The following is a 13,199-nucleotide window of genomic DNA, read 5'->3' on the forward strand; positions in this document are numbered from 1 at the left end:
AAGCTGCTATAAACATCGGGGTGCATATATCTTTCTGAATTCATATTTGCATTTTCTTTGGGTAAATACCCAGGAGTGGAATTACTGGATTATGTGGTATTACTGCTTTAATTTTTTGAGAAATCTCTATACTCTTTTCCACAGTGACTGCACCAAACTGCATTCTCACCAACAGCACACAAGGGTTCCTCTTTTTTCCCCACATCCTCACCAACATTTGTTATTTCTTATCTTTTTGATTCCAGCCATTCTGAAAGGTATGAGGTGATATCTCATTGTGATTTTCATTCGCATTTCCCTGACGATTAGTGATGTTGATCTTTTCATATCTGCTGGCCATCTGGATACATTCCTTGGAAAAACGTCTATTCAGGTCCTCTGCCCATTTTTTTTTATCTCATTATTTGGCTTTTTTTGTTGAGTTGTATAAATTCTTTAAATATTTTGGATATTAACCCCTTATTGGATATATCATCTGCAAATATCTTCTCCCATTCAGTGGCCTGCCTTTTTGTTTTGCTGAGAGTTTCCTTTGCTATCCAAAAGCTCTTTATTTTGGTGTAGTCCCAATAATTTTATTTTTGCTTTTGTTTCCTTTGCCTGAGGAGACACATCTAGAAAAAAGGATTCTGTGGCCAGAAGCAGCTACTTTTAAGCCCACATCAACAAACTCCCTACCCAGAGACTTTAGTAGCGACACTCAGTGACTGGTCTATACTCAAAGTCACACTTGTGAATCCAGTTGGGAAGCCAACTTCCACATGAAACAAGAGTGAATATAAGACTTTATATTATTCTTGGTCTTTTTGAACTCACTGGTTCCATGAGCTGAAAATATAATCTGGTTTTATAGCTGGAGGAGAAGGAAAAGTTCCTAATAGAGTATAACTCTTTTTTTTCCAGCTGATGGGAGAAGTTGAAAATTTTCAAAGGAAAATGGAAGAAATCATCCAAAAGGCAAGGAAGAATGACAGCATTCACACAAAAGCAAGAGTAAGGAATATGATTAGTACTTTGTGCACAATAATGCCTGTGGTAAGGATGCTGGGAAGAAAATGAGAAAAGTGGAGAAAAGAACTCCAGACTGTACGGCTGGCACCATAAGAAGAATGAGACTTTCCTTGGGGAAAGTGTTTTGGACTCTGTGACAAGGGAGCAGAATCTCCAGAGTCCACAGGTTCAAGTAGGAAAAGGAAAGAAGTTATTTCCCTACAAAGAAAATAAGAGGATTCATTGAAGGACCTTAGAATGTTTCACCTGGCCAAAAAAAACAAGCTCCCCTAGGAGTTGATGGTCTTGAAATACATGATACACTCTTCCAAAGTAGAGGTATTCAGATCACACAGCACAGCTTCAAAGTCATAACTAACCAAGTTGCAGAGAGGCAGATTTTAACCAAACATAAGAGGGAACATCCTAAAAATTAGAGCCATCCAAAATTGGGGTGTGTTTTTTGTCGGGGTATGAGCTCCCCATTACAGGAAGTGTTCAAGTAGAAGCTGAACAATCACCTTATTTATAAGACTGTAGGGAACAGTCCTTTGTTGTGCAAGAGACTGTGTTAGCTAACTTCTAAAATCCCTTCCAGTTTTAATCATCTATGTGTCTGTTCATTACAGCCCCAAACAGGGTAAGCTGACGGGCAATCCAACGCAGAGGAATGTGTGATTTGAAAGAACTATTTTTTTATGCTGATGCAGATTCGAAGCTTCACACAATGATAACTTATGGCCACTGAGTTCCACGATTTGTGGACATGTGAACACTCGCACGCTCACACCACCTATGCAAGCAGACACCACAGCAGGCCATTGTTACCTTTCATCTTATGCATAGGCCATCTGGCCCAGATCCTGTGGCAAAAGTGACGTATCAGGACTTTGCTCTACTAGGGCTCAATTGCTTAAAGTAACTTTGAGCTTCAGTCAGAAATAAGATCTGGAGAGTAGTATTGATCACTTTTCCAAGAAAATATAGCAAACTTATTGAAGACCACTTAATAGTCATAGAGAATAATTCGATCTACTGGGGTCAGTCATAAAGTCCCAGGCACTGAAGTGTTTGAATCTATAAACATACATGAGTAAATTACCTGTTTTTCAGTTCCTCCTCTTGTGTTCTGATCTCCCTAAACCCTAAATTATTTATCAGGGTCTTGGATACCACTGAAATGTAAGCCGACACTGCTCAGTGTTTGTCTTATTTCGCTTCCCTATGACACATACAGAAGACAGAATATGGGAAAGAAAACACAGGTTTGAATCACACAGCATATAGTTTCCTTTTCTGTCTCAGTAGCTCTAAGCAGTTTTGGGGGCCTGGACTCTGCATGTACCCACAGTGTCCTGAAGGTGACTAATGACCGAGCCACATCTCATAGCTACAGCCTCTCAGAGCCATCTCCTCTAACAGCCTGTCATGTCCTCAAATCCCAAAATTAGAGTTCTACAGTCCCAGGGCTTCCAAAACTTTAGTTTGAATGTACATTTTCACAGACATACCATATTTAATGTCCATTTAATAAAAGAATGACCCAACCCAAGTCTGCTCATCCTTCTATGCAAATACTCCCTATTGTGCAGACATCTGTGTGGACACCAGGGTCCCGAGGCTGACATCATGTGATAAAAATCTCGAAAGCTCAACACCACTCATATAAAATCCTGGAGTCCCGGAGCCTTGGGTGTGAATCTCCAATATAGTGCTCAAATAAGTGGCACGGTATCCTTGGCTTAGCTCCCTGAGAAGGGATGTGACATATAGAAGTTCCTAGGTTATGGCCGTGGGATCCATGGTAACCCAAGAAGCATAGCATTCACCAGGTCCCGCACCTGAATATAGGGTCCAGGGCTGATTAGAAGGAACACCTTCACCCAAAGTGCCAGAATGTAATGTTACCAGGGGAAGCCAGGATATTGCTGCCAAACATCAAGTGTGGGGTGAGCTAAGGTTGAAAACAGGAAAGCGAATCATAAGGTTTGTATCCTGCAATATTGGAAACAAGAGACACAGGTAGAGTCTCAGGGCAAAGTCATGGTCACTGTGAATGTGCTGGACGTGCACCTCTGTACATCGGTGGCAGTTTAAAGAAGCTCTCTCATGAGAAATATTTGTTCAAAGATGCTTATAGTCAGGGCATGTGTGGGCTACTACTTTCCTAACTAATTTGGCCAGGTCCCAATTGATATAACAGGGCAGGTAAGAAAAGAAGTTATTAGGAGGAAGAGATTTTTCTGAGTACTATCTAAAGTATTTGTTTTGCAAATCCAAAAATCTTGGCATTTTGTGAATAAGAATGTCACCTGGGAGCCTGAGCAATTAAGCCCACATCCATGGTTTTATGAAGCTACAACTGCGTATTCACTTGGATAAAACTGATGGCACTTTAGAAATAATGAGCAATTCTTATAGAAAGGAAATAAAAAGAAACTTAAGTTGAATACACTGAGAAACTCTACATTTTGCTTTTATTTTCTCATGCTTTGAACAAACCAAACGAGGTACAGAGAATGGCATGAGAGTGTCCAGCCACCAGCTGGGCAGCCTGTAGGGACCAGATCACAAAACCACATCTAGCCACAAACCATTCTCCAACAGCACTCCATGCTCTTCAAAGCCAACGTTCATAGAAGGGAGCAATCCCAAATTACAGCAACCACTACAGTCAGTTTTTTACAAAAAAAAAATCTGGATTTGCAGTGCAGGGTAAAATCAACGAGTGATATTGGGAAAGTAGGAGAAGTGTCCAGAACGAATGCAGATTTGGAACAATGGGGTATAAACAAATGCAAGTGGAATCAGCACAGATCTTATAAGGGCAACCCTTAAATCATTGTGGCCTAGCAAGGCCACTGTTTAGGATGATGATGCTAACAGGACCAGTTCCAATTCAGTTCAGCACACAGGTTTTGAGGCGGCACAGGAAAATCCGAATGCCTCCAGCCCGTTCTCAAGATTTCCTTGCCCTCCCACCACATTCACATCCCGCATCACGGGGCAGGGACATAAGTCAACAGGCCATGCTAGCCTTCTGCAGTGTGGACTGCCATGGGAGCATCCTGGTGCAGATGATCCAGGTTACATCAGGATCTGAAGAGCCCCAGAGAACAGTCTCACAGCACAGAAAACCCCCAAAGGATTACAGATTGAAAACTCCTCCCCCTCATTTTTTATATTCCCCGTATGAGTAAAACCATATGATGCTTGTCCTTCTCCGACTGATTTATTCACTCAGCATAATCCCCTCCAGTTCCAACCACATTGAAGCAAATGGTGGGTATTTGTCGTTTCTAATGGCTGAGGAATATTCCATTGTATACATAGACCACAGCTTCTTTATCCATTCATCTTTCGATGGACACCGAGGCTCCTTCCACAGTTTGGCTATTGTGGACATTGCTGCTAGAAACGTCGGGGTGCAGGTGTCCCAGCGTTTCACTGCATCTGTATCTTTGGGGTAAATCCCCAGCCGTGTAATTGCTGGGTCGTAGGGCAGGTCTATTTTTAACTCTTTGAGGAACCTCCACACAGTTTTCCAGAGTGCCTGCACCAGTGCACATTCCCACCAACAGTGCAGGAGGGTTCCCCTTGCTCCACATCCTCTCCAACATTTGTTGCTTCCTGCCTTGTTAATTTTCCCCATTCTCACTGGTGTGAGGTGGGATCTCATTGTGGTTTTGATTTGTATTTCCCTGATGGCAAGTGATAGGGAGCATTTTCTCAGTGACAACAGTGCTTGTTGTCAGTGTGTATGTCCTCCTCTGTGAAATTTCTGTTCATGTCTTTTGCCCATTTCATGGAAATATCAGAGAGGATGACAGTACATGAGAGACTCCTGACTCTGGGAAATGAACAAAAGAGGTACTGGAAAGGGAGGTGGGCAGGGGGATGGGGTGGACTGGGTGACGGGCACTGAGGGGGGCACTTGGTGGGATGAGCACTGGGTGTTAAAAGATATGTTGGCAAATCAAAAGAAAACTCTTCACCCTATTAATCAAACAGAGCAATTTCAGGCTGGGGAAAGCCTCCTGATCTCTCTTCCTTTTCCTCTGAACACCCCCAGGGCGCCCTTTAGAAGTGAAGCACGTTCTTAAGAGGACTCAATTGTCAGAGAAGCCCTCCAAAGCCAGCAAAGGGACAATCAGGGAGGAACCTCCAAGTGACTCCTCAGGGCTCCCTTGCTATGTGAAAAGAAGCCCGTGAGCATCTAGGCACCTGCGAGCTGCCCAGGATCAGCTTAGGTAGGTGGGAACATTCCTGACCTTCTCCCAGCCCTGACTGAGTGGGGCCCATGCAGCCAAGGCAGGGGGAGGCAGCGGAGGACGGCCCTACCCTAATCACAGGGCTGGATCTCAGCCCAAACCTGGGAGGTGCTATTACTCCCTCTCCCTCGAAAAGCAATCCCCAGGGCTCATCCAGAGTGAATATAAAGGGACGAGAAAGGGTTAGTTAAGTGCATTCTCCTGGCAGGCAGGGCTAAGGGGGCAGCAGGAGTAGGCCTCCTGCGGGAGCCTCGGGCTGTGCCTCCCCTGATGCTTCCAGCAAGCGGCACCCCTGGAGCCACAGCAGCTGCCTGCATGGCTCCTGAGGACTCGATCCCTGGACACAGTGGCCCACAGAGCTTTGCCACTTGTCCCATCTCCCTGCCTCTCAGCCTGTCCCACCCACTTCTCCGATCCACCCCACCCGCCCGCCCCCAGCGTTCAGATTCATTCAGAACCAGGTTCTAACACGGTTATGCACACAGGTGAGAAGATAAGTTGCAAAGGTCAGTCGCCCACAGATGAGTGGGTTCTATTCTCAGGCTCGGGGGGCGGGGTTCCTCTAAGGGGCAGCTTTGTCTTGTTCCCAGTTAGTGGAGATAACCGGGGTTAGTACCGGATAACCTTGGTCCGATCCGTGCTACCACCACTACCAACCCCCCTGCCCCCAACACCCTGAGCAAGCAGCACAGCTCGGCCGGGGAGCCCCAGGAGGCCTGCCTGTAGATCTCAACACGGACCTTTCAGAGCACGCGTGCCTCAGTTTCTTCATCCAAGAAGTAGCAGGCCGCTAGGGGCAGATACCGCCCCAAAGGATCACCGTGAGGAAGAAAGGAGTTAATACTCAGAATGATGCTTAGCCTCAAGTCTTATTATTACAACTGGAGCTGTTTAAAGACCTGGAGTTTGTCTCATTTCACAGTAAATATATTTTGACTACCCCAAGTACCTGGCTGGGGCTCGCACATATTAAATAATCATAACATGACAAGACCCTGGCAGCAAAAACAAACATACCAAAAAAACAAAGAGCCCCACGTCCCTTGCTCTGACAAGAGGCAGCCCAGGTTGGCATGCTGAATTGTCAGATTCCTTCTCTCCCTGCAATGGGTTTCTCCCAGTATGTCCTGGTGCTTCTTGAGTTATAAACTTGCAGGGGGTGGGGGGATACTTCAGCCTTTAGCACATGGCTGGGAGAGACTCTGCAGTCTCCATTTCTCCTTGCCTGGGGGGTTCTTGTGACCTGGATCTTACGACCTACCCAGGAGGCTACTTTGGCTCTGGTTGTGGAGCTGCTCTGTGGACTTCTGGGAGCCAGTCCTTGCTTCTTCTTAAAAACCAGGTTTTTAAAGGGCGCCTGGGTGGCTCAGTCAGTTGAGCATCTGACTCTTGATTTCAACTCAGGTCCTGATCTTGGGGTCCCTGAGATCAAGCCTCACGTTGAGCTCCATGCTAGGCACGGGGCCTCCTTGGGACTCTCCCTCTCCCTCTCCCTGCTCGTGCTCTTTAAATAAATAGATAAATAAAATATTTTTTTAAAAACCTGTCTTTAATTCCATCTCTTATAAGAGACACACACTCTGACCAATATCCTGATCCATGCATCCTATGAAGTCAACAAACGAACAGAAAGAGTTGCTTATGAACGTGTCATTAAAAAAATATAAATAAATAAATAAATAAATAAATAAATAAATAAATAAATAAGTCATTACTTCTCCACTGTGCTCTCCTAAGATGACAATCGGACTCCAGATACACAGGTGCCCCCCCCACCCCCCACCCCCAGAGCAGTGACAGGAGACTCCACGGAAGGAGGACACACAAAGAGAGGGTGCCGGGTCCTGAGAAACCTCAGCAGGAAGTGGAGGTTCTGGCCCACTAAGTACAGGGACTCAAGGTTCCAGAGGTTGGGAAGTGACTTCTGGAGGCTCAGCGAGTTTCCGTCCAAGGAAACTAGCAGCGGGTGGAGAGCAGGCCGGAGAAGAAGGCTGAGGCACAAGGCCTCGCTCTGACTGCAGCAGGAAGAGCGGGCAAGCTGCAAGGGTGTGGGTGGGGAGCAGAGAGCTGAGGGGCCTCTCTTAATAAGGTAGTGGTTTGGGCCCCAACCAGGAGGGCGTCGCTGTCAGTTTTCTTTGGGGCTAGGGATTGGTGAGGTGCTCGTCCAGCCATCGCCCCCACCAAATATGCATCCAATCCGTGTCGTTCTGCAAACCCTCACTCCACTTTGGCCAAGGAGCAGCGATGAAAGCCAGAGGCTGAGGCTGAAACAGGCGGGAGCCTGGAGCTCTGTGGCAGGCTCTGGCCCTGGAGCTCATGAAACACGACACCTAGAGAGGGAAACTGAAGGAAAAGAATCACAGCCAAACAAACACACCCTTGGCCAGAGCTGAGCCCAGGGGCCAGAGAGGGAAGGAGGGCCAGATATTTGCTCCCTTTCTCTCCAGGATCACAACTGCACCAGCGGGGAGACTCTTTGTTCAAAGACTACACTTACCCATCCCGCCCACAACTGAAAGATCTTATTTTATGAATCCTTGCTTGGTGAAGCTTATTTTGGTGCTATTTGATGGGGAAAAAAAAAGACATTGTCTTGCAAAGTCTCTGTAATCAAATGCCTGCATTTGCAGGGAATTTGCCATCACAGCACTCCTATCCTTTAGCCAGTACCGGAGCAAAATGAGTGGATTAGGCCATGAATAATCCACGGCAATAGACACCTCAAAGTAAGATGCATTTACACGGCAATAGACACCTCAAAGTAAGATGCATTTAGCTCTACTCTGGGAAACGAACTAGGGGTGGTGGAAGGGGAGGTGGGTGGGGGGTAGGGGTGACTGGGTGACGGGCACTGAGGGGGGCACTTGATGGAATGAGCACTGGGTGTTATTCTATATGTTGACAAATTGAACACCAATAAAAAATAAATTTATTTAAAAAAAAGATGCATTTAGCTCTAGAATGAGTTGGTTGGTTTGTTGTTCAATATGGGAGGCAGTGCAGCCTAATGACTAGAAAGAGAGAATAGCGAAAGAAATTGAAGACCTTACAAAGAAATGGAAAGACATTCCATGTTCATGGATCAGAAGAACAAGTACTGTTAAAATGTCTACAGCACCAAAAGCAGTCTACACATTTAATGTAATCCCTATCAAAACTCCAACAGCATTTTTCAAAGAATTAGAACAAACAATTCTAAAACTCGTGTGGAAGCACAAAAGACCCCTAAGTAGCCACAGCAATCTTGAAAAAGCGGACCAAAGCAACCCAGACTTCAAGTGATACTACAAAGCCCGAATAATCAAAACAGTATGGCACTGGCCCAAAAATAGACACATAAGTCAAGAGAACAAAATAGAAAATCCAGAAATAAACCCACAATTATATAGTCAGTTCATCTTCAACAAAGTAAGAAAAAATATGCAATGGGAAAGCAGTCTCTTCAACGAATGGTGTTGGGAAAACTGGACAGCTACTTGCACCAGAATGAAACTGGGCCACCTTCTTCCAGCATACACAGAAATAGACTCAAAATGGATGAAAAAATTAAATGTGAGACTTGAAATCATAAAATTCCTAGAAGAGAGCACACAGACAGTAAGGTCTTTGACACTGGCCACCGCAACATTTTTCTAGATACGTCTCCAGAGGCAAGGGAAACAAAAGCAAAAATAAACTATTGGGACTTCATCAAGATAAAAAGCTCCCCTGCGGGGAGTCTGCTTCTCCCTCTGCCTGGGTCTCTGCCTCTGTCTCTCGGTGTCTCTCATGAATAAATAAATAAAATCTTAAAAAGAAAAAAGAACTCTTGCCATTTGCAATGACATGGATGGAGCTAGAGGGTATAATGCTAAGTCCAATAAGTCAGTCAGAGAAAGACAAATGCCACATGATTTCATTCATATGTGGAATTTAAGAAACAAACCAGCAAAAACAAACAAACAAACAAACAAAAAACTGAAGGAAAAGAGAGAGACAGAGCGAGAGAGCAAGCGACAAGCCTAGAAACAGATTCTAAACTACTGAGAGCTGATGGTCACCAGAGGGGAGGTGGATGGGGGAGGAACAGGTCAAACAGGTGATGGGGATTAAGGAACGCACTTGTGATGAGCACCAGGTGATGCATGCAAGTGCTGAGTCACTACATTGCACACCTGAAATTAATATAACACTGTATGTTAACTAAACTGGAAATAATAAAATAAAATAAAATAAAATAAAATAAAATAAAATAAAATAAAATAAAATAAAATAAATAATAAAATAAAATAAAATAAAATAAAATAAAATAAAATAAAATAAAATAAATTAGAATGGGTTCACAGTTCAGTACTACCACCAATCTGCTATGTGACCTAGGGCAAATCATTCAACCTCTCTAGGCCTTATTTCCTCATCTGCAAAATGGGGATATAATGGTATTGATCCCATATGACTGGCATTAAAACTAAGTAAGATTGTCTCTTTAAAACAGTTTCAGTGCCACACAGCAAGTGCTTAATAGACAGTAGCTATAGGGGTATCTGATGCTCAAGTATTTATAATTCTCCAAATCATCCTGTTGAAACCATTTTTAAAAGTCAGTTTGAGAGACTTTTGCGCAGTGCCCCCATTGCCATTTGAATTCCCTGCCATAATCTCTTCTAACCCTCATGCCAAGCAGGGATCAGGATCCTCCAGTCCCACCTGGGAACCAACCATGCACATCTTTCTTCTTGTGTCTCCCACTCTCTTCTCATGTTAAGAGCTTTCGTTTCCATATGAAGGAGCTGTGATAAATTGGCAAGAACCGTCCACCTGGCATGCCCAAAACCTGACAAAACTAATAAAGTCTAACTCAGATTTTGTTTTCTAGAAATTAAGTTTCAATTCTAGGAATAAGTCACGGTGATCACATCACTCTGCTGCCAGAGCAAGACATTTGGATCTCTGCATTTAAATGTTTCCACATATTCAAAGTTCTCTGAATTGATTTTTTTTTAAAGATTTTATTTATTTATTCATGAGAGAGAGAGAGAGAGAGGCAGAGACACAGGCAGAGGAAGAAGCAGGCTCCATGCGGGGAGCCCGATGCGGGACTTGATCCCAGGTCTCCAGGATCATGCCTTGGGCTGAAGGCAGGCACTAAACCGCTGAGCCACTCAGGGATCCCCTGAACTGATGTTTTTACGTATGATTGAGTGAAATAAGGTGATGTTAAAACTTGATGGATATTATTTATGTGTTTGAGAAATTATGGAACACAAAATTACCAGGAATAAGAATTGAAACACAGCAGGTCTGGTTCTTGTGGTGAAGACTGTCTTGACTGTAAAATCGTTCCATCTGCACCTGGGAGGCTCAGTGGCTGAGCATCTCGATTCCTGCACCAGGTTCCCTGCTCAGCGGGGAATCTGCTTCTCCCTCTCCCTGTGCACCCCCTACCCTGCTTATGCGTGTTCTCTTTCTCTCTCAAATAAATAAAATCTTAAAAAAAATTAAAAAGTTCCATCAGTTACCAACAAAAATACCACCAGACCCTTGTCCTATCATAGAGATCTACCTCGACCTGCATTCATTCGTTTGATATTTATTTTTTTTAATTTTTATTTATTTATGATAGTCACACAGAGAGAGAGAAAGAGAGGCAGAGACACAGGCAGAGAGAGAAGCAGGCTCCATGCACCGGGAGCCTGACGTGGGATTCGATCCCGGGTCTCCAGGATCGCGCCCTGGGCCAAAGGCAGGCGCTAAACCGCTGCGCCACCCAGGGATCCCTCGTTTGATATTTATTGTGCAATTTCTAAATGTCAGGAACCGTGCTAAGCACTGAGACACAGAGCAGAGCTCCTTCCCACCTGTGTCGTGGAGGTTAGTGGGAAGTTGAGGAAAATAAAAGGCAGTTACAGAGTGATGTAAGACAGCAATGATGGGGAGGAAGGGCACCTGGCCACGGCTAAGGGGCAGGGAAAACTTCCCAGCATCAGCAACATCTAAGTTAAGACTTGTGGGATGAGCAAAGCTTGGAATGAGCAGGTCGGGAGGGGAAGGATTGCTGCGAGTAGGGGCACCCTCATGGAGAAAAGCCCAGAGACCGGAGGGCTCAGAGGAATGTTATCACTTAGGCATGACTCAAGTGTGGGATGCAAGGATAAGCAGCAAGAAAGGAGACCAGAGAAGAAAGCAGAAGTCTTGTAGGCCATTTAATATAAGCATAAAGGGGAGCCCTGGCAGTCACCTAAATAAAAAAATAAATAAATAAATAAATAAATAAATAAATAAATAAATAAATAAATAGGAGGATGAGAAGACAGAGTTAAGAAACTATTTCCTGAATAAGCAACAACAGTGAGGATGGTGGAAAAAGTGGAAAAATAAAGAGATATGTAGGTGTGGAATCAAATGGATTAATGATCTGGGTTGAATGTGAGGGCAAGGGAGGAGAGAGAAGCCAAGACTGGGGCCTAAGTTTCTGGTGTGGGAAGCTGGGGGGAGGGGGTCCCACCACAGGGCCTTTGCACTTACTGTTCTCTCTGCCTGCAGTGCTCTTTCCCCACATTCCTGTTGGGCTCACTCTCCACCACATTCAGGTCCCTGCTCAAAAGCTGCCCTATCGGAGAGTCTTCAACTGCCCAATACAAAATGACACCTAATCAGCACCCACATCGCGACTCCCTACCCTCCTACCGCCTGTATTAGTTCACAGCATTCATCCCCACCTCACGCTGGATGTGTTTGTTTCTTCAATCGCCTTCCTGAGCCCGTGGGAATGGGAGCAGCAGGGTTTTTTTTTTTTTTTCTATTTTGTTCCCTTTTTTATCCTCAGCATCTCACATAGTTCCTGGCACATAATCACTCTTAATATATTTTGTCTAAAGATTAAATTTGTAAAAATAGATAATGCTAAAAGAGGAAACACAGAAGCAGTCTAGAAAAACACGCTGACCTCTGTTTCTCACACTTTCATTTAGCAGCTCCTCTGTTTTTTAGTTAATGAAAACATAAGATATATGGAAAGGGGCACAAATCATACACGGATGGCTCCGCCAATCCCGGTAAAACGAACATACTCAGGTTATCACCCCTCAGGGCGAGAATAAAACACCCTCAGGAGCTTCCAACATGACCCTCCCAAGCACCACCCCTCTTGCTCTCCCCCAGAGGTTCCCGGGAAACTGATTCCTAACCCCATAAAGAGTTTTGCCTGGTTTCGAACTTTCCATAAACAGAATTAGTTCCCTTTGTATTCAGTGTCTGGCCCCTTTTCGCTCAATATTGGATTTGTGAGCTTTGTCCCAGTTGTCATACATTATGTGAAATGATTGCAGCAATTTCAACTCTCACCTGCAATGTATGGAGCAATTTTCCATTGCTCCAAATCCTTGGCACTTGGTTGTGAGTCTAATCCATGTTGGCCGTGCGGGTGGGTTTGTAGTAATGTCTCACCTCCCAGGGACTGACTAGCACAGAGGAGCATTCTCTCGTCCACGCCACGTGACACCCACTCTCGTGAGTTCCTGCACAAGCCTCTCCTCCCTGCTTTTGTCTTTCTCTTCTTGCTCCAAAGCATTTCCCTTTGTGTTCTGAGTGCAAACCCTTCATCAGTGTTTATGACTGCTGCAAACATCTTGTTCAGACTCTAGTGTTTGCCTTTTACCTTCTAACAGTGACTCTTGAGGAACATAAATTCCTAAGTTTGATGTAACCCACGTTATCCACCTTTTCCCTTCTGGTTGGTGTTTTCTGTGACCTGGAAGCATTGGTAAAGGGGGACGCGGGAAGTAGAGGTGGGAAGGAAGGGAACGTGCTTTCCAAACGTGGAGACTGGTGTGAGCCAAGGCAGGGCCGTGCTCCCTAGATTGTGCTGGGCCAGGCTAGAGGGGAAAGTGTGTGCTGGTCAACGTGGGAGAAAAGGTTAGCCCAATGAAGTGAGCCTAGGCCATGAGGGACCTCCAAGTA

The 13,199-nt window shown here is 44.8% G+C and overlaps 1 protein-coding gene and 1 long non-coding RNA gene across 6 annotated transcripts in view; one reads left to right on the plus strand and one right to left on the minus strand.

Moving 5' to 3' along the window:
* The window catches only part of LOC112643057 (uncharacterized), a 71,019-nt gene extending 68,111 nt beyond the window's left edge, over positions 1-2,908 (plus strand). Inside the window, exon 4 of the long non-coding RNA XR_004812716.2 lies at positions 904-2,908. This is a non-coding gene — a long non-coding RNA (uncharacterized LOC112643057). The remainder of the gene's footprint in view (positions 1-903) is intronic.
* DDR2 (discoidin domain receptor tyrosine kinase 2) overlaps positions 1-13,199 on the minus strand; it is a 150,000-nt gene that overhangs the window by 80,370 nt on the left and 56,431 nt on the right. The window lies entirely within an intron of this gene.

This window comes from Canis lupus, chromosome 38, assembly GCF_003254725.2.
Source record: "Canis lupus dingo isolate Sandy chromosome 38, ASM325472v2, whole genome shotgun sequence".
Lineage (NCBI taxonomy): Eukaryota > Metazoa > Chordata > Mammalia > Carnivora > Canidae > Canis > Canis lupus.